This window comes from Euwallacea similis, chromosome 2 (genome assembly GCF_039881205.1).
Source record: "Euwallacea similis isolate ESF13 chromosome 2, ESF131.1, whole genome shotgun sequence".
NCBI lineage: Eukaryota > Metazoa > Arthropoda > Insecta > Coleoptera > Curculionidae > Euwallacea > Euwallacea similis.
The window spans coordinates 5,272,741-5,294,557 of NC_089610.1; the positions used below are offsets into that span (position 1 = coordinate 5,272,741).

Consider the following 21,817-nt stretch of genomic DNA (forward strand, 5'->3'; position numbering starts at 1 on the left):
TTGCGACCTTAATTTCATTTTGTATTATTGTTTCGCCACCAGAGCAATTTCGTGTTCACTTCAAAAGTCTTTAGGGTAACTCAAAGTCCAAAAATATGCAAATTGGATAAATGAACGTTTCTGTCCAGAACAAATTGTGATGATCCCAGTGATAAAAGATCAAAAATAAATGCGCAATTTGGAGGTTAAAAATATGCCGTTTTAATATTTGAAGAATTCTGATAACTTTTGGGGATATTGAAAAAAAACTGAGATTAAAAAAAAACATTTTTATTTTTTTCTTACCTTATTTAACTAGGTAATTCTAAACTATTGACACTGCATTAGTGCAACTTTTCCTCGTCTACAACATAGCGATGCTATATTTGAAATCTGACGTTTCGATTTTCGGCAACCATCATCAACTTTGTTCTTTCTTATGGACACCATTTTGGATTTTCATATTTTTGAATTCAGTTTTTTTTCTAATTACAATGATGTATCTCATGCCAAGTTTCGGTCTTGCTGTTTCGTGGAAATATAAAAAATCCCCATAAATAATAATCTAATGGGGAAAGACCTGGTGAACGTGCAGGCCAATTTTCTCGGCAGCATTTATTTCTTAGAATACACTCCAAAAATACCCGTAAATATGTCTCCCTGCAAAATAGACTTAATAAAATTTCCATATACACAATGCCAGAGTATTTAAAAGCCCTTAAATTGCAAGATGCAGTGGCCTGGAATTTTAACTTCCTTTAACTCTTTAATTATTTTAACTACTGTCGTGCATAGTATCATCCTTGACAACTGAAACAGAGTTTTCTATTCGCACGATACTTTCACACGAATGCTATTAAAGGTAATGTTGCTTGATGTACATTACAGATAAAGCGTGAAATTGCACATCCTCTAAGCTGACTTTAAGGCCATTTACAACATTCAGCAAACTTAAATGTTGGCGGATTTGCCTTGAATATCCCTAGAAATGCATTCTGAAGCAAAAAGGGATAGCAATTACTTTGCTTTATGTACTAACAGCTTGCTAGGCATATAGTTAAGTAATAACATCTACACCATTAAATGCATAAAGGTGATAAAAACTTACAATAATTGACTAAAATGTGAATAAGCTTAAAACTGGGGCATAATTATTTGGTTTTTAATCTCATTGCCAAGGATGGCGGCACTTCTGGTTACACCGGTTTCGCCGAAAGTGCGTACCAATTTCCGATATAATAAATATTGGCTTTTGAAACATTGCCAGTTTTGCACTTACGGTACGGCAGATACAGTTAGAGCACAACGGATTTCACATTTCATCCTAATTTTTTAGGACGAATTTAAATATCGAATTTGACAAATTTAAAAAATGTCAAAACTTTTGATGTATTGTCAACCTGACTGTCAGACCTACGCTTAACATGAACGTCAGAATGCAGTAACTTCTTTCAACTTCTTATGTAACAGGGTTCGAAAAATAAAAGGGGACTTAGTTTACTGCCGCGGATAAAGACTAATTACTACCACGTTGACTCCACCAAAGCTATATGGAAATTTCAAATAAATTACGGCCCTCCGAAATGAAATTTTCATTCTGTGATCCTCCAACTGACATACCCACATCAACAAAGTATCCAGGTCGACAGCTGCCGAGACGCGACTCTTCGCATTTTCCTCATTAAATTTCCAGTTGCAAATAATTGTTTTTCCCTCTTTCGGTAAATCTTTGTTCAGTAAGTAACACTAGGGAACAAAAAAAAGTTTTGTTTTTGTGCATAAACGAAATCATGTTAGTATGCACGCCACAGGTAATAAGAAACTATAGGCATTCATTTGGAATATCCTTGGCCAGTCCGTTCTACAAATTTAACCCTTATAGATTTTTTTGGCTACATCAAGAATCATGCCTGTTTCTCCTTTGCAATATTGCCTACGCACCAACTACGTTTCAAACCATTCTGAAGATTTATAGCTATCTGGAAGAATTATTAGAAACATATTTTCCACATTTTCAGACGAGACAGAACAAAATTAAGATTTCTCTATCACATTGGATGACCATATCCACAGAATGTGCTGCATATTTTGTTAAGGACTGTTTCAGTGTTAACCAATGTAATCGGGTCAGTGTTGGATACTCAATGACTTGATAATTATGCCGGTCATTAATTTATGAGGAAACTGGAAAGGTCACTCAAGTTTTTGTTTCGAAGTTAAAAGCGGTGGAACAGCTCATGCATAATACAGAATGTTTGGCCATTGATAAATCTAGAAGTTTTTTCAATAGGGTCGAAGTTGAATGCGAGCTTAATAGAGATATGCCGTAATGTTATTCTCAGTTAGTTTTAACTGAAAATGGCGTGCAATTCGATCGTAACAAGATGTGGGACATGAAACACAATAATATTTCAATCATTTTTGTTTATTTGCCAGTATTGAAGTCAATTTAAGTCATTCCATACAGAAATTGTTGATTTTCCATGTGGCGCATTCGCCATTTTGTAATTTTTTTGTGAAATGTACAAATTCCGATAATTTGAAAGCTTCATGAACGATTTAAATACCAAGGGTGTCTTCACTATTTTATTACCATTTGAAGTTGCAATGTAGAACATATTTATAATAACGGAGTAATTTTTTTTCGACTGTTTGTCGATATTTGTGAATTAATTATTTATTTTAAGACGGATTGAGAGTTCACTTGTTTATAAAGGAATTATAAAAGTCCTTGATCAATGTTCCTATTAAAGAGATCTTAATTTGTAGAGGTAGTATCTTCAAATGTAACTTATCAGTTAAGCGGCTGAGGGGTTTGTGCGTATTTTCAATGTATTTCCTTATGAAAGGTAAATTACATACGCAATCATGCGATAGATTTATTACTAAGTATCTACCTCTGGATGTCATCTATTTCTAAACCTAAGTTCAATCTAAGTAATGATCCAACTTAGTTAAAGCATGATAAAGCTAATGGAAGCTCCTCTTGGACATCATGGATTGGCTTATTATCTTTGGTTTTAAAGTTTCTCGAACTTCGAAATTTATCTACGAATTTAATCAAATTAAGTGAAAAGTTCGATTAATAGTTTTCAGCGTATTTTGGAGAACAAAATAAACAGAAGAAACCATAAAGCCTGTGGGTATGTTAGGAGCAATGCTAGAAATTAATTAAAACAGAGCAGGAAATGGGGCGGGAAATGAGGGTGGAAAATGAGGGCGGAAAATGGAGGTATGTAATATGACATTTCTCATAATTAGTAGTGTCACGTTTACGCACAGGGTGTCCCAAAATTGGGTGGCTGATGTTAAATAGTACTGATTTGCTATACAGGACGTCCCATAACGTAATTATATCATAGTTTCTTTATGTAAAAATACTAAGAAGTCGCCTAATTTAGTCCCTTAAAGCGGTCTTACAGCTACCTCTACGAACTTTGACTCACCTTGTACGAATTCGTACGCAATTAAGAAGACTTATCGATAAAACTGGAAATCACACCGAAATTTAGAACTCTTTCTACACTGTAATTTCTTTAGAGTACTAACAAGCCCTTTAAATTAGTCCAGAAAACTTTTATCAACTTGGAGAAACTTTCTCTTAGGCCTGCAGGCAAATTCAAATTTCACGCTTCTTTTATCATTAATTGGGTGCTTGAAAAATGTTATTTCTCGAAGTTTTTAGGTCCTTCTCGAAAAGTTAGATTTAAGTTAAATCAATCAATTGATCGGAATCATTGAAGGAAAACCAATATGAAAAGCGAAACCTGCACACTCGGGTTCAATGCAATTTTTGTTTGAGGATTTATTTATTCAAAATATTTATTCATTATATTTATTAGATATGTTTATTAATTATATTTATGCAACACATTTTTCGAAGGGTCAGGACCCCATTTTACTGCTTTAATCTCTGTGCAGCATCAATGATTTTCAGGGCCAGTTAACCTCTCTTTGTCCTATTTTATGATAAGTCAGTTTTCGTGACTATCCGGTAGATCATCTTTCGACAAACCACTTAGCCATTTTTTTTAACTACTTAAATATTTAACTAGAGCAAACTGCCCTATTTGGTATTGATCTAAAATTGGCTCCCAACGTTTTCGGCTTGATCCCGCTTGCCTTAGTTATGGTGTGTGATAATTTATTGCCATGACTTAGCTGAATTTCCGTTCTCTGATATTACGATTTGAAATAATGCCCTTTAATCGCAAATTTTCTTAAGTGGCTTAAAGACATCGTTTAACACATGACTTTTGCCATTGATCGGGGTTAGATTTTTGCCTTGAAAGAAAGTTTATTCGTGTATTTTTCTTTAAAAGTTGTACGTCGAATGACAACAATTTGGAGGTGAATTACATCGGAGTCGAAGGGAAACAAGAGGAATTAATCCACCTTGAAACTTTTCAAATCTTTTTCGGTTCTATACCTCGGAAAGCTGTTTTCATGCTTGGGGCAACTTACGATTAAGTAAGCAATCATTCCTGCCACAAACTTCTCTAAACGAAAACGTTATTTACAATATTTTCTCGTCGAAATACTCTTTTCGGTCCTTTTTGGGTTCAAAAGCGTATAAGATTCCCGTGAAAGGGGCGGTGATAAATTGAGTGACTGCTTATTTAACGCTAAATAAGTAAGAGTGAGCTCAATTTGAGGCGGTATTTCATACCGATTATATAAGTTATGAGTACTAAAATAAGCGTGCATTTTGAGTTGCAGCAGGGCCAAACCAAATTTTCGGGACTGAACAATTTGATTCTAGTTTTGGCGACAAACTAATGGCCTAATTTCGAACCTGAGCCGAGATTGTCGAAGTCCCGATTCGATGTCGATTGGCATTTTATCAAGTTTAATTGTCTTTCTGAAATGACGATCGAACTCTCGGTTCGATTTCGATTGCCATTTCATCAAATTTAATTGCCACATTGATTCAGTTTCGGCATGACGTAGCAAATACGGTTCGAGATCATTGCAGATAACGGAAATTTCTGCAAATGGCCCAGAATTTATTTGCCGAATTCGCATTTCAAAGTACCATTGAATTGGGTAATTTTAGAATAACCCTAATTTTTTTTGTTATAGTTGGCAAAAAATTGTCAGTTTCCTCACAGTAAAATCTATCGAGTCAGATGGGTCGTCAAACGTCAAATTGTTCAATAATCGTAATGTAACTATGGGTGTCAAATAATAGCAGCAGCAATTGATGACATTGACATTGTCATGCGTAAAGTTTATCATACGAATGTCAATGTCAAATCTATGCGGATCGTGCGCGAGTAAAGATTTTGTCACATGCTGGTATTTAATGGAACTTATGTATCGGAACGAGTTCGATTTTGTGTAATGTCAAAGTTTCACTGAGGATGATTCGTGTTTCTCTCGCTACGTGAGGTAAAGCGATATGTGCTGACGCTTTGCTCTAAAATATGTTATTTGTTACCCGGCCTGGTTTGATTTGTTTGCTTTGTGAAGTCCATTATATGCAATTCCCAATTTAACTATATCGGTTTGATAATCCCTCAAATGGGCGAGTAATGATGCACCCTAATAGTTTTCATGCAGAGGGACCGTAAAGGGGAACGCTAATTGGGCGTTGATATATTTTCGTTCAACTCCGATGACGTCATCGCTGTGAAACTAGAAACCGCTTAATTGTCGCTTAATTCTTGATTTAAAAAATTAATCTAAAATGACATTTCCAGAGCTCACATCTCAAACTTAAGGAGCTTTGAAAATAAATATCGATTAAAAATAAATTTGAAGTTGGGCACAGAACGATTAAGATGTCAGCTTAGAACCGGCAAAACAACATAAAACATCCCCAGCAAAGCGATCAAATTCATTTAGCTCCCAGAACTGACGATTTATTAAACCAATTTGCTTCTTATAGTCCTCGCTTGTCGCTGCAATTATTCGCTATAGATGCGTAATTGCTGTTCCGCATTTCGCCAAACCGCTTTAACAATTTTAACGTCGCTTCAAGATTCTAATTTTACTTAAATTTAATACCGGAATTCTTGAGGCGTTAATGCTCTAGACTAGATGTAGAGTTAGTTTTATACTTCTTCGTTCAGAAAGCTGAAGGATTAAAACTTCCTTGTCGCGGCGAACAAAAATTTTAACGGCTTCAAGTTAAAGTCGGCTTTATTGTCAGGCATTCAAAGCAGTATCGAAGAACGAAAAAAAAAATATAAGGTCAGTAAATTTTCACCAAAACATCCCTTATGCGTGCTAAGGTTCATGCATAAATTAGATACTGGGGAAAGATCTGATGAGCGTGCAGGCCGAACAGAATTTTTGATATACTCATTAAACTGGAAGACCGAATTGTAACATGTGACACATCAATGTAATCAGAAAAAAAAGCTGAATTCAGAAATGTGAAAATCTAAGGTGACCCATAAGAAAAACAAAGTTGATCATGATTTCCGAAACTCGAAATATCGGATTTCAAATATGACATCGCTACATTATAGAAGAGACCAAGTTGCACTGATGAAGGGTCAATTATTTTGAATTACCTCTCCAAATAAGCTGAGAAAAAAATAAAAGTTTTTTCAAAATTTCTGCTTTCTTAGGGTAACTCCGGATGATATTGTAATTTTAAAAATTTTAAAACGGTATTTTCTTGAATTCCAAATTACTCCCTCTTGCCCTAATTTGGTCTACCTCGAATTTTTCTATGTTGTAAGTAAGGTGTTGTTGGTAAATTATGAGCATTAATTAACCTTCGAGCGTTAAATAAATTGCTGTATTCACCTATTCGAAAATTGATAAAAGTGCTTGATTTGAATTTCAATAATCTATAATGTATCTAAACAAATTCTATCAAATTAGTGTATCTCAACCTTTAATGGTCGAGCCAATTATTTTTAGGCATGAAATTCAATAGAAACCGGAAGTTTGCTTCCTGGCAAGGGAAGAAATCGGAAACTCAAGCTTAGGCATTTCCCATTTGCAATTTACTTGAGCCCACAGGAACGAAATAGTGCCTAGCGGAAAATTAAATATAAGCTTATGCTGTTTAAATCCCTTGATTTAGCCCTTGCGTGTGCCAACCTTTTAAGGATACATTTACTAGGATATATTTAAGACCGTTATTAACGTTCCTCGCCGTATTTGAGTAGGCAAATATTCATATCCCCGAAAGCTGGGATCCCAAAGGAGCATATACCCTCGTCAACCTTGTATGTACGAATATCCAGGGTTCATCGGGGTATCGAATGAATTGTAATGGTGAAAAGCTCTCGCAAATTAATTAACATAAAAATAAATTTAATTTTGCATCTGGGGTTTCTTTGACATGATACATTAAAATTCTAATTACGACTGAGAGCCGTGCTTCACTGACAACAATTTCCCCCTTGTGGGCTTCTTCCTTCTCATCAAATTTGTCCTCCTTTGCAGTGGCGTCTTCGAATTGCTGGCAGTCGGACACAAAGTCGGTCCAGTTGAATTCAGACTCCAATTCATCAATCTCTTCTCCAGCATATTAATGCAGGGACTTCCGAAACATTGCAGAAAATTTCTCAGAAATTCTCTTGAAAAGCTCCTGAAAAGTTTCCAACGAATATTGACATCTTTAGGTCTCTAGGAGGAATACCGCACGCTGCATTGTTGGGAATTTTCTTACAAAATAGCTGTTCGTTTTGTCGTAGATATTTAGCATCTGCCCATCCACATTCTTCATGAATATTCTACTTCCGAAGACGGCACTTAACTCCCTTCGAAACTCGGCTTGTTTCCGTGATCTCTTCACTAATAATTGAAACAGACTCACTCCGTAGATTCATTCGGCTAGTTGCAAAGTCTTTATTCGAACGTTCGAAGAAACTTTGACTCTTTATTTATTTATTTATTTATTTAGTTTTAGTGCTATAATGTATGTTTTTATCGTCTAACCCCAACCTGCCGTATTACGTCTGGCCATAAATCGCATTCCCAAAAAGAACATTGAAGATGAAAACAATGATATACGGCATTTTAGAAGTTTCGTGAGTCGTCTTAAAGCACGCGATCGACCCGTAGATTTATTTATGTCACAAGTACGATAATCGCATTAGATCGAATGCGAAGGGCGTCTCAGATGTACCAGCCCTCACATGAGTTACGTGGGATTGAATTATTTATGTTTAAAGCAGCCGATGCTGATTGGGATGGATTTTCTACGATCCCATCACTCGTTTGTTTAAGCAAAATTGATTGACTACTTGCTGGGAAAATCTTATTCAGAAAAACGTTGAAGGGTTGAAATTGAATTAATACAGCCGACTTGGCTGGAAGACAGAAAGGTATTAAGGGGGAATTGGACACTATTCTGACTGATAATAATAAATTTTTCCACTTCGTGCGGTGACAAAATGATGAAAGCACTCCTAAGATTTAAATCATGAAGCTTTCGAGCATTTCATTAAAAAAATTTGTTTAACTTTTGCCATTTTCTGAACATGACAGAATGGTGAATGCGCTATATGGAAAAATCTATAACCATATTTCATGTACACTTGAAGCAATTTTTTCTGGAATTAACACATAAGTGGAGATACATAAATATTAATAATCCATATGCAAAATAATCTAATGCCCACTTTCTTGATACACCACAACCACCATAGGATTTCAGTTCATTAAATGTAACCCTCCATAATGGAATACCAATCGCTAACACTAATTAGGCCAATATGTTTGTTCTATTATTAAACTGGTTTGTTTGATTCAGCTGAATGCAGTTTCTATCCGACTGTTCAATGCAACGTCATGGAAAGCACACATTGGAGCAATGTAGAGGTTGTTTCATTGATTTTTATTGTTTGCTGTTACAACAGAAGAGTAAATTATGACGGGCATCCGTAGGTAAAAGAACGCTTTAACCACTGATCATAGTACGCAATGTATGTAATCAGCGAGGTGGTGAATTAATCATAAACTCACTAAATATAATTATTCAAGCGCAGATCCAAAATATGTCGACATCATTGTTGAAACTGAAATTTCCTTAATTCACAAGGTTTTAAGCATAAAATCCAAGCTTCCGTGGTAATACGTCGGTTATAAAATTTGGCATTGCCTCATTTTACATTCAAGCCCTTTTCTATGAAAATTTTATTTCCTAATTGGAAAATTGTAGTGGTATATTCAGAATTGGTCGATTTCAGCGTTGCAAATGCAATTTCATAAAATCTTTAAAAGTCCAATAATGCCGTTTATTTACTGTGTTTCGAGGTTTAGAAGTTCTCTTGTTCCTTTTTAAGAGTGCTCGCAGATGATATACAAAGTGTCCGGTTCTGGAGCTCATCATGGGGACCTTAGTAACCATAAAAGAAACTAGGTACAATGTGGTTATGTCATATTTGACATCTAACGTTTCAATTTTCGGCAAGCTTCGGTCTTGAAATTTGGCGGAACTATAAAAAATCCTCAGAAATAAAAATCTAATGAGGAAAAATCAGATGGACGTGCAGACCAAACAGGATTTTTAATATTTCCAGAAAAACTGCAAGACTGAATTTTACCATGAGATATATCATCGTAATCAGAAAAAAAGCTGAATTCAAAAATGTGAAAATCCAAGATGGCGCCAATAAGCATAAAAAAAGCAAGTAATTTTTTTTCTATACTGCATTTCAGAAATAGATTGATTCCGGACATATTTACATGAACCTTTTTCTTTATTTCTATTCAAGGAATATCCACCTTAAAGCTGCCATATGAGGAATGAGCCTATAGGCAACAATACTGCAAAAATACATCAATGACTTTTTAATTGGGGGATATTCAAAATGCAAATGCCGAATCCCAATAGAATGTTGGGTATCGGGACGTGACAAACCACTGATGACCTATTTCAAGCTCTGGTAAATTTTGTTTAATGGGGAAATTTATTTTAGAATAAATAAATTTGTTCAAAAGGTGGGGCTGGGGAGTTCTTAAAGGAACCTTGCGAAGTTTTCGGATAGAACAAATCTTAATGTGCAAGAAAAATTAACACTGGTTCAAACATTTAGATCTTATCAGACAAGACAAAGAAATCGGGTTGTGCCCTTCGTGCCCTTCGAGGCTGGGGGGCGCTTCGCGCCCGCGTTCAATATATTCAGGCTGGCGCTTCCATGATTGTTTGACCCCAAATTTTCAGTTTTAACGGTATTACAAGCTGTGAGATAAAATTATTAATGTGTTCTCAGTTTTAACCGCAAGCTAATTTCCATAGAAATGTTGAAATAATCCGGGGTGTATTGGTTACATTCTTGGTTTCTATAGAAACGAACTTGCAGCTAAAGTTAACAGTAAATTAATAATTTGCCAGTTAATATGCCGTTAAATTTAACCGCAATGTAATTTCTACGAACTGTTATATACAGGGTGAGTTTTCCTCGTTGCTTAGTACAGGGATCTCGGGAACTAGCGGAGTTAGGAAATCGATTAAGTGAGGAAATATTTGCAGCTTTGGAGGGGCATTTAAAACGGAATTTTATTCTTTTTGGTGTAAAACTCTTTTAGGACCTTGTCTGATAGGTGCCCTCGCGCATCTCGGGCCAGAACTCTTAGCAGTGGAGGCAAGTTTTATGTCTTTATTACAAAAATAGCTTTTTCATCACTTTCTGAAATTTAACGAGGGAATTCCCAGACACTTCGTATTAAGAAAAATATAAAAATATATGCAAAAGAATACTTTTTCGACCATGTTCACATCGTCCTTTGATTGCTTCTATAAGACCCATTTTATGGCGTTAACACACACACACACACACAGAATATCCATAAATTTCCAGCATTTCGTCCAATGCATGAACTTCAACGACGGAGACAATATCGCCCAACTTCGAACTCCATTTTCCTTCTTCCCTTCAAATTTCCGACTCGAGACAGCCGGTCACCGTTTTAAATCGTTGTTTTGCTCAAACTAGAGGGAAAATTTTAATACGAAAACACCAGAAATGATAAATAAATGATGAAGTTTACGAACTATGCCGGGAAATCTTTTTAAAGGGTGATGTAAGAGGGTGATAATTTCGTAAAATGTTTACCGACAACAGTGGGGAGGTATTATTATGTATCGATCCGATGTCGTAAATTCACCACACAATACTAAAATGCGTCTAAATCTGCTTAATATGTTGCCCTGCTTAATAAATAACAGCTTCGAAAGCTCGTTGCCTAAAAACTAACGTGATATCGAATTATTAATTTTTTTAAGCACGGTTTTTTATAATTATTTCTTACCAGATTTTTTTTTATTTTGTTAAGTTTTCTTTTTGTTATTTTTTAAAATTATTATTTTATTTTATTTTTACATAATTTTTTTAATGAGTCATGTGCCTCACTGTGGGATTTTAATACAAATATTTCCACTTTAAACTTTGATCTGGTTTTAGCAGTTTCGAGTTTTTCCCAACCCTATGAAAGATTCATCCGGCAGAGACTTGCCAATATTACCTCCGCCATGTAAATTTAATCTCCATATAGACTAATGAAATCGAAAAATAATATATTTCCAATTTCGTGCTAATAAATTGTGGGGTAGAAATTAGCACTAATGAATACTTATTGCCAGCACTAAGGCCAAAGCATTTTTGGCCTGAGAACTTTTTATCAAAGCGCCCTGAATTCCTATGCCGTGCTTTTGCCGATGTCTCGGTTGATAAAAGGGTTTTGACTGCCCACCCTGTTTTTTATTCACAAGTCCTAGAATTCCGTGAGTTTATTTTTGTAGGTCATGCTAGGTATTTTCATGCATTAGGCGAAATGCTGGCAATTTATGAACGTTGTTTGTTTTTCCACCATAAAATCAGCTTTGGAGAGCGAATTCAATAACTATAATGTTAAGCCAGACCCAATGTTGAGCGTATTGTGAGGAATTATTTAGAAGAAGCTGAAATCATTAATATGACTTGGCCAGTTTGCTGTCCGGATTTGAATTACCTAGAGCACCTTCGGAACACTCTTGGTAGAACGTTACATGAGAAACGTAATCATTTCAATACCTTGAAAGACTTGGGGGTTCTATGTTTGAATAGAGTATGCGCCATGCTGAAGAAGATCCAGACTCGCATTTTATAGTCATGAGGTAAATAGTAAATTATTATATGTCTTATGACATAAATGGCACACCACCGCACCGCATGCGATAATGGAACTCTACCGCACATTAATCTATTTTTGAAATTTATGTGGTGGTTGCATCAATTTTAATGATTCACCGTTTAATACGGATTGTTTCTCTATCTCTATGTTCTCTGGCTTTGCCTCTTCTCAATATAGCCAGGCACCGGATTTTTATAATGCAGCAGATATTGACGTGGGTACGTAAGACAGGTGAAGGATTTATTGATAAAACGTGTTTTATGGGTTAAATTGAAACTCCTGCCTCATCCGAGAATTTTTTAATGGCTGCTCTTCGACACCACCTTCTATTAACTTAACCTTTTTTTTACATTTTCATTTCCTAGGGAAACTCGGATTAAATGACTTCGAAAAAGTAATTTTAACAGCATGATGAGAGGGCGAGTTTTACCCCGATGCGTAATAAACTGCCACCGCAGATCCATTTTTTCTCATTTCATTTTGTGAACAGACGATTACCTAGAGCTGGCATACGAAAAAATTTGCTACGAAACGAGGCAGATCATAAAACTCTATGAAGCACGAATTTTGTCGTTAAATTTCCCATGCATGAAACCATTGTGGTTTTTTTGTCAATCATAAGTGGCAGATCCGCAGTAAATTAAATCGAATTAGTGCCTTTTCGCATTTTTTAATGCGTTTGGTGCTACGAAGACTTTAAAAGAACAATCAAATGACTTGTTTTTGGTTGTAAAATTTGATGAGATGGTGTTTTTACGAGCAATTTTAGTAAATGTCTAGAAGACCGTAATGTTTTTATGGTAGACCATAACGTACCGTCTACGAGATTATAACGAACCATATAGCCCCGCACAGAATCTTAATTATTATGGGGGTAGATTATGTTCGACGCTATATGTGTAATAAAACTTGTTTCCTAATAAGGTATATAATTCTCTCTTTTTGCACCTATTGAATTGCGTGGCACACTAGAGCGTCAAGTATCTTGGAGTAGTGGGAACATTGTGATGTTCTCAGCCGAGAAAACCGAGAATATGCATTTTCGGCCGGGCTTCCTCGACCGAAAATGTGATTCGCGCAGGAGAATCACATTTTCGGTCGCGGAAGCTGGTAACCTCATAATTTCTTCACATATTCATGTACTCCAAATTGCGCAACTTTTGTTTTGATTTAATCGACCTTGCATCTTTTATGGTTACTGAAGTCCTAATGGTTGAGCTCCAGAAGCGTATAACCTGAATATTTACAGTAATCTGTTTTCTTGTGTTGACCCAAAGAATATCCCCTTAAATGCGTGACGTATGTTTAGGATAAACCCGGTATGTTTCCTGAGCATGTACTATATAATCTAATGCCTATTTCGAGCACATATACAGGGTGAGTTTTTTTAAGTGTGTCACGTAAATATCTCTGAAGTTATGAGTTTTGGAAAAAAAGTTTCAAATAAAAAAGAGATTATATGAAAGGGGAAAACTTTTGGCATCATCACTGTTTCGATTCAAGGTCATCTTCAGGCTCTAATCAAGGTCAACTTTGTTTTTTCAAATGGAAACCCCACATTTTTTTGACAGATTCTGATTTGTTGTTCAAAACAAACATATTTTTACTTGAAACATTTTTTTATTCATTTGATAGTTTTGGCACAAATTGACATTTTTAAAGAATTTTGTTCTAACGAAAATGCTTGTATTTTGAATGACTGTTGGATATTCCAATATGTTTCTGGTCGAATAAAGAAATAATAAAAAAAAAACCGTAATAAATAGATGTTTTATCAATTTTTAAACAAGTAGGACTCACAGTCCTACTCGCTTACACTTTCAATTCAGTTTTAGAATAATAAATATTGTAAAATGGCAATGCCATTTTCAAAAGACGAAAAAATAGAAATTATTTTTGCTTATGGCGAATCAGGTAGAAGTTCTACTGCAACGGTGCAGCGTCATGCCGAGTGTTTCCCACAAAACGTACTTCCCTTACGGATTTTTGTCAATAAAATTGTGAGTTTATTTCGAGCAACAGGAAATGTCGAAACACAAAAAAGAGCATGCTCAAAGACTGCCGTTGGAAATGAAGACAATCAAATTGATATTTTAGCTGCCATTGCACTTGATCCTCATGTAAGTACTCGCCAGCTGGCTGAAGAGTCTGGTATTTCACAAAGTAGTGTTTGTAAAATTTAAAAAAATCATAAGTTTCATCCTTACCACTTCTCTCTTCATCAAGAACTACATGGTGACGATTTTCAAAACCGAGTTACCTTTTGTACTTGGGCTCAATCAGACAAAATGATGATTTTTTCTCGAATGTGTTGTTTTCGGACGAGTCTGGATTCACAAACCATTGGCAAGTTAACAGACACAACATGCATTACTGCGCTGTTGAAAATCCCTATTGGTTGCGAGAGGTGGAAAACCAGCGTCCATGGATTGTAAATGTTTGGTGTGGCATTGTAGGAGAACATTTAATTGGCCCTTTTTTTATCGATGGAAATCTTAATGCTACAAAGTATCTCGATTTTTTAACACATGACTTGCCAATACTTCTGGAAGAAGTAAATCTAAATCGACGAATGACCATGTGGTATCAACATGATGGGTACCCAGCTCATTATGCAACAGTTGTTCGGGAAAAATTGGATGAAATGTTTCCCCAAAAGTGGATTGGTCGTGGTGGTTATGTTAACTGGCCAGCACGTTCACCAGACTTAACATCTCCAGATTTGTTTCTTTGGGGCTACTTAAAAGAAATTGTCTACGCTGAAGTGCCAACAACTGCTGAAAACATGAAAGAAAAAATAAGAGTAGCTTGCCGTAACATTCCGCCAGAAACATATTGGAATATCTAACAGTCATTCAAAATGAGGATCACTAAATGCATTGAAGTAGAAGGACATCACTTTGAACACTTATTTGATTGAATTGTTTAAAAATTATGTTTTTTTTTTAATTTCTCCTCTTGAATGTATCGATACAAGCATTTTCGTTAGAACAAAATTCTTTAAAAATGTCAATTTGTGCCAAAATTATCAAATGAATAAAAAAATGTTTCAAGTAGAAACATGTTTGTTTTGAACAACAAATCAGCATCTGTCAAAAAAATGTGGGGTTTCCATTTGAAAAAACAAAGTTGACCTTGATTAGAGCCTGAAAATGACCTTGAATCGACACAGTGATGATACCAAAAGTTTTCTCCTTTCATATAATCCTTTTTTATTTGAAACTTTTTTTTCTAAAACTCATAACTTCAGAGATATTTACGTGACACACTTAAAAAACTCACCCTGTATATCGTTATAAGCAAAAAGAATCGCGTTTTATTTGCAATGCTAATGCCAAACCTCCGCCGCTCTAATGGCACAAACAAATCCTTTTCCGATATCATTAGATTTAAAACTAACGAAATGGCGGAGTATTAATTCTATTATCGATCCAACAAGAGATATGAAATTTAAGTAACGGATTCCAATTATGGAAAAATGCAATTTTCCACAGGGTGTGTTCTATTTAAAATAAACAAGAAGGTAATCGAAAAATGCTGAAATTTTCGAAAAACGTTTTTATTTTCTGTTCAGTTTATTTAGAGAGGGAATTTAAAATCATTGATACTTCATTACTGTAACTTTTTCTTCTTTACAACGTGGCGATCTCATATTTGAAATCCGACATTTCGATTTTCAGCAACTATTATCAACTTTGTTTTTTCTTATGGGCGTCATATCGGATTTTCACGTTTTTGAATTCAGCTTTTTTCTGATGACGATTATGTACTATATGGTAAAGCTCAGTCCTGCAGTTCGGCGGAAATTTCAAAATTCTCTTTGGCCGATACGTTCACCAGATCTTTCCCCGTTAGATTGATGAGGATTTTTTCATATTTCCGCTACAATACAAGACTAAATCTCAACATGTGATACATCATCGCAATCAGAAAAATAGACTGAGTTCAAAAATGTGAAAATCTAAGACGACGTCCTTAAGAAAAAATAAAGTTGATGATGATTGCCGAAAATTGAAACGTTGGATTTCAAATATGGCATCGCTACCGGATGAACGATGAAAAGTTGCATTGACGACGTATCAATTATTTTGAAGTATCTCTACAAATAAGTTCAGTAAGAAATAAATAGTCCAACATTTTCGTCTTTTTCGAATACTTCCGCAGGTCATCAAAATTCTTTAAACTTTAAAATCGCATATTCTTGAGCGACGAATAAATTTTATTTTATCTGTAGCCTCAATACGTGTGATACCATAGGTCATAAGGCAAATGTTGGCGTTTATCCTATCACCTCTTTTGAGGGAAAGCAAAAGGCCATAAATTTTCTTCTTATGACTTAAGAGAGGCCATTTACGTAGACCTTTATATTAGTTAAAGCGCGGCCATGAAGGTTGTTTAGGACCCATTTTTATAGGCAGTTTTAGTATCAGACGTATTGCAACCCCATGAAACTTTGTTCGACTAGGTTTTAGTGGCAGCACTAACTGTGTCATTACATTATCACAAATAGCGATTTTATAGGACCGTCCTCGAGTTTCTTCCACTAGGAAGTTTATTCTGAGGAGGGATTGCATAAGTGTGTTGACACATATAACAAAATGGAAAACGCTGTTGGGACGAGAGAATATTCCGCATTTTGTAAAATTTCCCCGACGTGACTTGCAACATATTTATCGGAAAGAATATCATCACGTAGCAGCGTAAGTTGGAAGTTTGCTGTGTTCCGAGACCCAGAGCGAAAATATTTCATAAAGTGGATATTTACGTGACAATGGCAAAAGTGAGCATTTTTATTCCTTTTCAGACTTGCCGTCTAGACAAACTTATCTATTTTAGTTCGTTCTTCAAGTGAAAGTATTTTTCGTGTCTCCATCTGCGTAGCCACTGCATGCCAACAATCTTCCTGTTGTTGATGCATTAAGATTTCGGTCGCTTAAAGGAAAACTCCGTGCGAGTCTTTGCTGTTGCAAAGCAAATCTCTTCTTTACCTTGAAAATTAATGGCAAATATGAATGGTCTAATGTTGCGAAACTCTTGTCCTAAATCGCTCTGAAGCTTATTGTTCAAATAGCAGCGCAACATGAGAAACTGAATCTTTCTTTGATGGAATCATATCCTTCTTGCCACGCACCTACATGTAGGGCTAGAAAGCCTTCTCCTCCGCCCCCTCTCCCTCTTTGCAGTCTTAATATGATTTTTTCAGATTTTGTTAATTGGAATATGAATGAAACTCTCTGAATATTTTTTTCCCACCTATTTACGATGGCAGGATGTGATCCATATTCCAGCGCTGCCTAGTATGGAATATTGTATTTTCATACATAATTTATAGCCCCGAATCCGATATTAAAATATGTGAGACCGTAAATTATATTTCAATAGGATGGAATTTAAAATGTCACTTCGCTTTAATATTAATATCTCAGGAAACTTCATCGTTTCGGCTCATGAAACTCCATTATAGTGGGGAAGATATATTGTACACAGTCATCCTATTTATGGCAGCCTACAGCCTATATATATAACTTAAAAATGTAATAATTTTCCGTATACTCGGTTGTAATTGAAAAGAGAGCTACGTCGGCAAAACAGACTGAAATTAATCCAGTTTAGAAGATTAATATTTCCAATTTGGCTTTTGTTCTGCATGGGAGCAGGACTGAGTTTGAACACGTACCATGCAAAAAGGATGTTTCCATGATCAGAATTCCTGCGAATGCTTATCAGATGCACAAGAGACAAATTAGCTATAGTCTAGGAGATAAGCCTTCGCTTTTAAGGCTAGGGGCCACTAGGCCAATGTGCTGGTAACATTATCTGGACGATAACTTCTGTAGAAACTGACCAATATTTTGTGTTTATTTTGAAGTTTCCATGGATGTCGTGTTTTTGGTAAAGTTGCCACCCATTAACCGTAGCAGAGATGAACCGTTACGTCATTGTTAATGGGAATTTCGTAGGCTATGCAGGATGTCCAGAAGCGGGCATCCTGCATAACATTCTAACCTGAACATGAATCTGACTTTGAAGTCAGATTCACTCTTTTATAAAAAAAAACCATATAATGTTGTTTAACTGAATAACATGAAGCTGCTGGCAATTTTCCTAAATAAAGAAATATTTACTGACTCAAATGCCCACGTTAAAACCCACATGTAGCGTAAGCGAGCGCTAGAATATGTATGGCCCATCACACTTGTTTATGTAGGTAATCAAGTCATATACGGCAAAACGACCAATAAATATCTTCAATACCATTAAGCTTACAGTAATTTGTCATTCGGGTGTCCTGTTCGCAATAATTATTGTCCCTTGTCCCATTCAAAACCTTATGATCCACACAGGCATCTGATTAGGTCCTGTATACCATGCAAATTTGAACATATCGAAGAAGTGACTTTGTTTCTAGATATGAAATGCGTCATTAAAACGGAAGTTATTTGGAATATTCCAAGAGTCTTCAGGAGTTAATCACATTTAGGTAACTATCTAGATGCCTTATAACGGAACATTTCCCTGAAGGCTTAACACAGAAAAACAATTTCCTTGCAAATATATTTTAAAAAATCGCAGTTTGGTCAATATCCGCGATTTAAAACCGAGAATTTTTAGGGCCGAATTTCCATATAACTCTGAATTCTGTTTTGCGCTATAAACCCCGAAAATACAAAAGCATTTATTTCATTACTGTAAAAGCCTCCCGAAACAAATAATATCTCTTAACAAATGGGATGTTTTTATCCCGTTTTCGTGCAGGATTTATATCTTGCTATTCTTAGCATCTATAAATAAGTTCGACCCCAACTGATTATGTTGCTTTACGAGCAATAACGAGTTTAGGGCAAAACCTTTAAGGTCTGTCTGGATGTGACCCGGAGCAATTTAACTTTAAACCTTTAAAATGATGGCATTTTTCAGGCGCAGACTGGCATGAAGTCGTATCGTTCCGTGTTTGCCTATCATTAAGTTCTGCAGCCAAATCTATCTTTTTTATTTTCAGGAATAACGTCTCACACTATACTAACTGACTGATATCCCTGACAATGATAAATTTTACCACTTCAGATGGTGCCGAAACGGAGAAAGTACCCTTAAAATTTAAATTGTACACGAAACATTCAAACTATCTCAAGAAAGTGACAAAATGGCGAATGCGCCACATGACAAATCAATCATTTGTACTACGAATGATGCGCACTCTTAAACTCGTACTGTATATTTAGCATAGACTGAAAGCACATACTAGCCCAAACTCTAAGGTATGGATTTCCACATCCATCAAATCCAAGCAAAAAATATATATATTCATTTCCTTCTTACTTTTATTAATGCAGCCTCGGTGGTTTCGTGCGGAAGACGTATAAAACTGATTTGGTGGGGCAGCGCAAGGCGGGGCCTCATTAGTCGTATGTTTTTATTAGCTTTAAAAGGGCTGAATTTGCTTTTACTTCGCTAATGGGTCTTGCTTCTTTTTTATTGGCCATTATAACATGTGTATCGTTTGTTCTATCACAATGAACATATCTCCATTGACCGTTTAAAGTATAAAGTTTGCATTACTCTATCGGTTATTTTATTTCCCACCTGATGCAGAGCGGGAGTTTTTGGAGCTCAACCATGAGGTAACCATAAAAGATACGAGGTTGGTTAAATTGCGGGAAAGTTGCTAAATTCAAGAATATGCCGTTTTAAAATTTTAAAAATTCTGATGGCTTTCAGGTAATTCACAACAATTGACAGTTCATTAACGTAACTTTTCCTCTTTTATAACATGGCGATGCCATATTTGAAATCCGATGTTTCGATTTTCGGCAACCATCATCAATTTTGTTTTTTTTATGAGTGTCATCTTGGATTTTCAGATTTTTCAATTTACCCTTTTTTTTAATTACAATGACATATCACATGTTAAGATTTAGTGTCGCAATTTGTGGGAAATATAAAAAATCCTCATCAATCTAATGGCGAAAGATCTGGCGAACGTGTCGGCCAAAGGGGATTCTTGAAATTTCCATCGAACTGTAAGGCTGAGTTTAATATATGATACATAATCGTCATCAGAAAAAATCTTGAAATTAAAAATGGGAAATTCCTAAATGGCGCCCATAAGATAAAACAAAGTAAATGATGGTTACTGAAAATCGAAACGGCAGATTTCAAATATCATATCATTATGTTGTACAAAACGAAAAGTTGCACTGATGAAGTGTCAATAATTTTGAATTTTCGCGCCAAATAAGTCGAGGAAAAAATAAAAACCTTTTTCCGAAATTTCAGTTTTTTTTTGAAAAATCTCGAGAATCATCAGTATTTTTAAAATTTTAAAACGGCATATTCTTGAACAGCAAATTGCACAATTTTATCCCACTTTAACCACCTTTGAATTTTTTATGTTTACGAAGATCCCTATAGTTGACATTCAGAAACGGAGACTCTCTATAACATTTCTGACGGAACGACCTTAATCAAAACTAACTAAGAGCGGCTAATTGTAAATTTAACAAATATTTAACTGAAAAGTTTAAATATTTGTCTTGAAAAACATAAATAACAACCATAAACCTCTTTCATTGCGGCTAAATGTTTGGATACGTAAAAAGAGTTTCAATAAGGGTTTATCTTTGGTTCTCTACTTTGCCCTCGTTTATATCAAAACCTAAACAAACATTATTAAGAGCGTTTTGGGGCAAATATATTTGGGTGACACCCAGTATGTATTTACCCCAAAGCACACAGAAGACACTCCGGGAAACAAACATCTTTATAATGCAAGCTAACCTTTTGGCACATTACGAATTTACATTTGAAGTCGGCAAAGATAAATGAATCGAAGTCAGAATTTCCTCAAGGGTTTCGTGCGAGTCCTTTCTTAACGTTTTGGATAATGTCCAAACCAAAATCTATTCTTAGACACGAGAATAGAGCAATACTTTGGCAAAGGCTCTAACGTGTAAAAGAAGTAAACAAAATTGATGTTTTTACTTTCGTTTGTAGACAGCTTGATTAATCTATATTTGGAAGTGAATAGCTCTATCAAAAGGTCAAGTTGAAAACATGGGTTTTGAGGGATAAGACACGATACTTTGGTGGAAAAATGGACCATTTCGACTAAAAGTGCTTACTTGACTTTGGTTAAAAGTCTGTTTTTGGCTTCATGAACAGGAAAGTTGTGAGAAATCCGTAGATCACTAATAGATGATACAGGGTGATCGTTAAAAAAACAATCGAAAAAATGCAAAAGTGAGTAAGACGGTTCAATTGACATCCTGTTGAGTCATATTGAATTTGTTTGGAGTTTTTTGACAGTCAACTTCAATAATTGCTAAATGAGTAACGTGTGACATAAATGACAATTTTAAATTGACACTTTTGACGTAAATGGCAGTGAGATTTAACATTTTTATATGTTAATGTTTTTTAGCTCCTCTTATACATCAAAATGCGCCTGTCATATAATTCGGTTTTATCATTCCCTTGCTACGAAATAAAGTCAAAGAACGTGTGGAATTGCATCCCCATACAAAAGGCTAATAGCACAAGTCGTGGCACGGAAAATAGTGTTTCCTCCGTGGTTCTTCCAACTTAGACATTCCGAAATCCCAGTATTTCGTACAACTTTCTGGTATCTTGTTAATTCTTGACAATTTTTGCACTTAAGTAATTGGTCAAATAAATCGTTAAAACACCGCGTTGCGTATAACTGAGAAAACCAATCAACCGTAGGAATAAGAGTTTCATATGTTTAGGAACACTACCC

General features: G+C 35.4%; 2 protein-coding genes across 3 annotated transcripts in view; one reads left to right on the top strand and one right to left on the bottom strand.

Annotated features, from left to right (window-relative positions):
• The window catches only part of LOC136416794 (uncharacterized), a 111,441-nt gene that overhangs the window by 15,047 nt on the left and 74,577 nt on the right, over positions 1–21,817 (bottom strand). The gene's annotated exons all lie outside the window — the stretch shown is intronic.
• LOC136416825 (CD63 antigen-like) overlaps positions 1–21,817 on the top strand; it is a 74,539-nt gene that overhangs the window by 929 nt on the left and 51,793 nt on the right. The window lies entirely within an intron of this gene.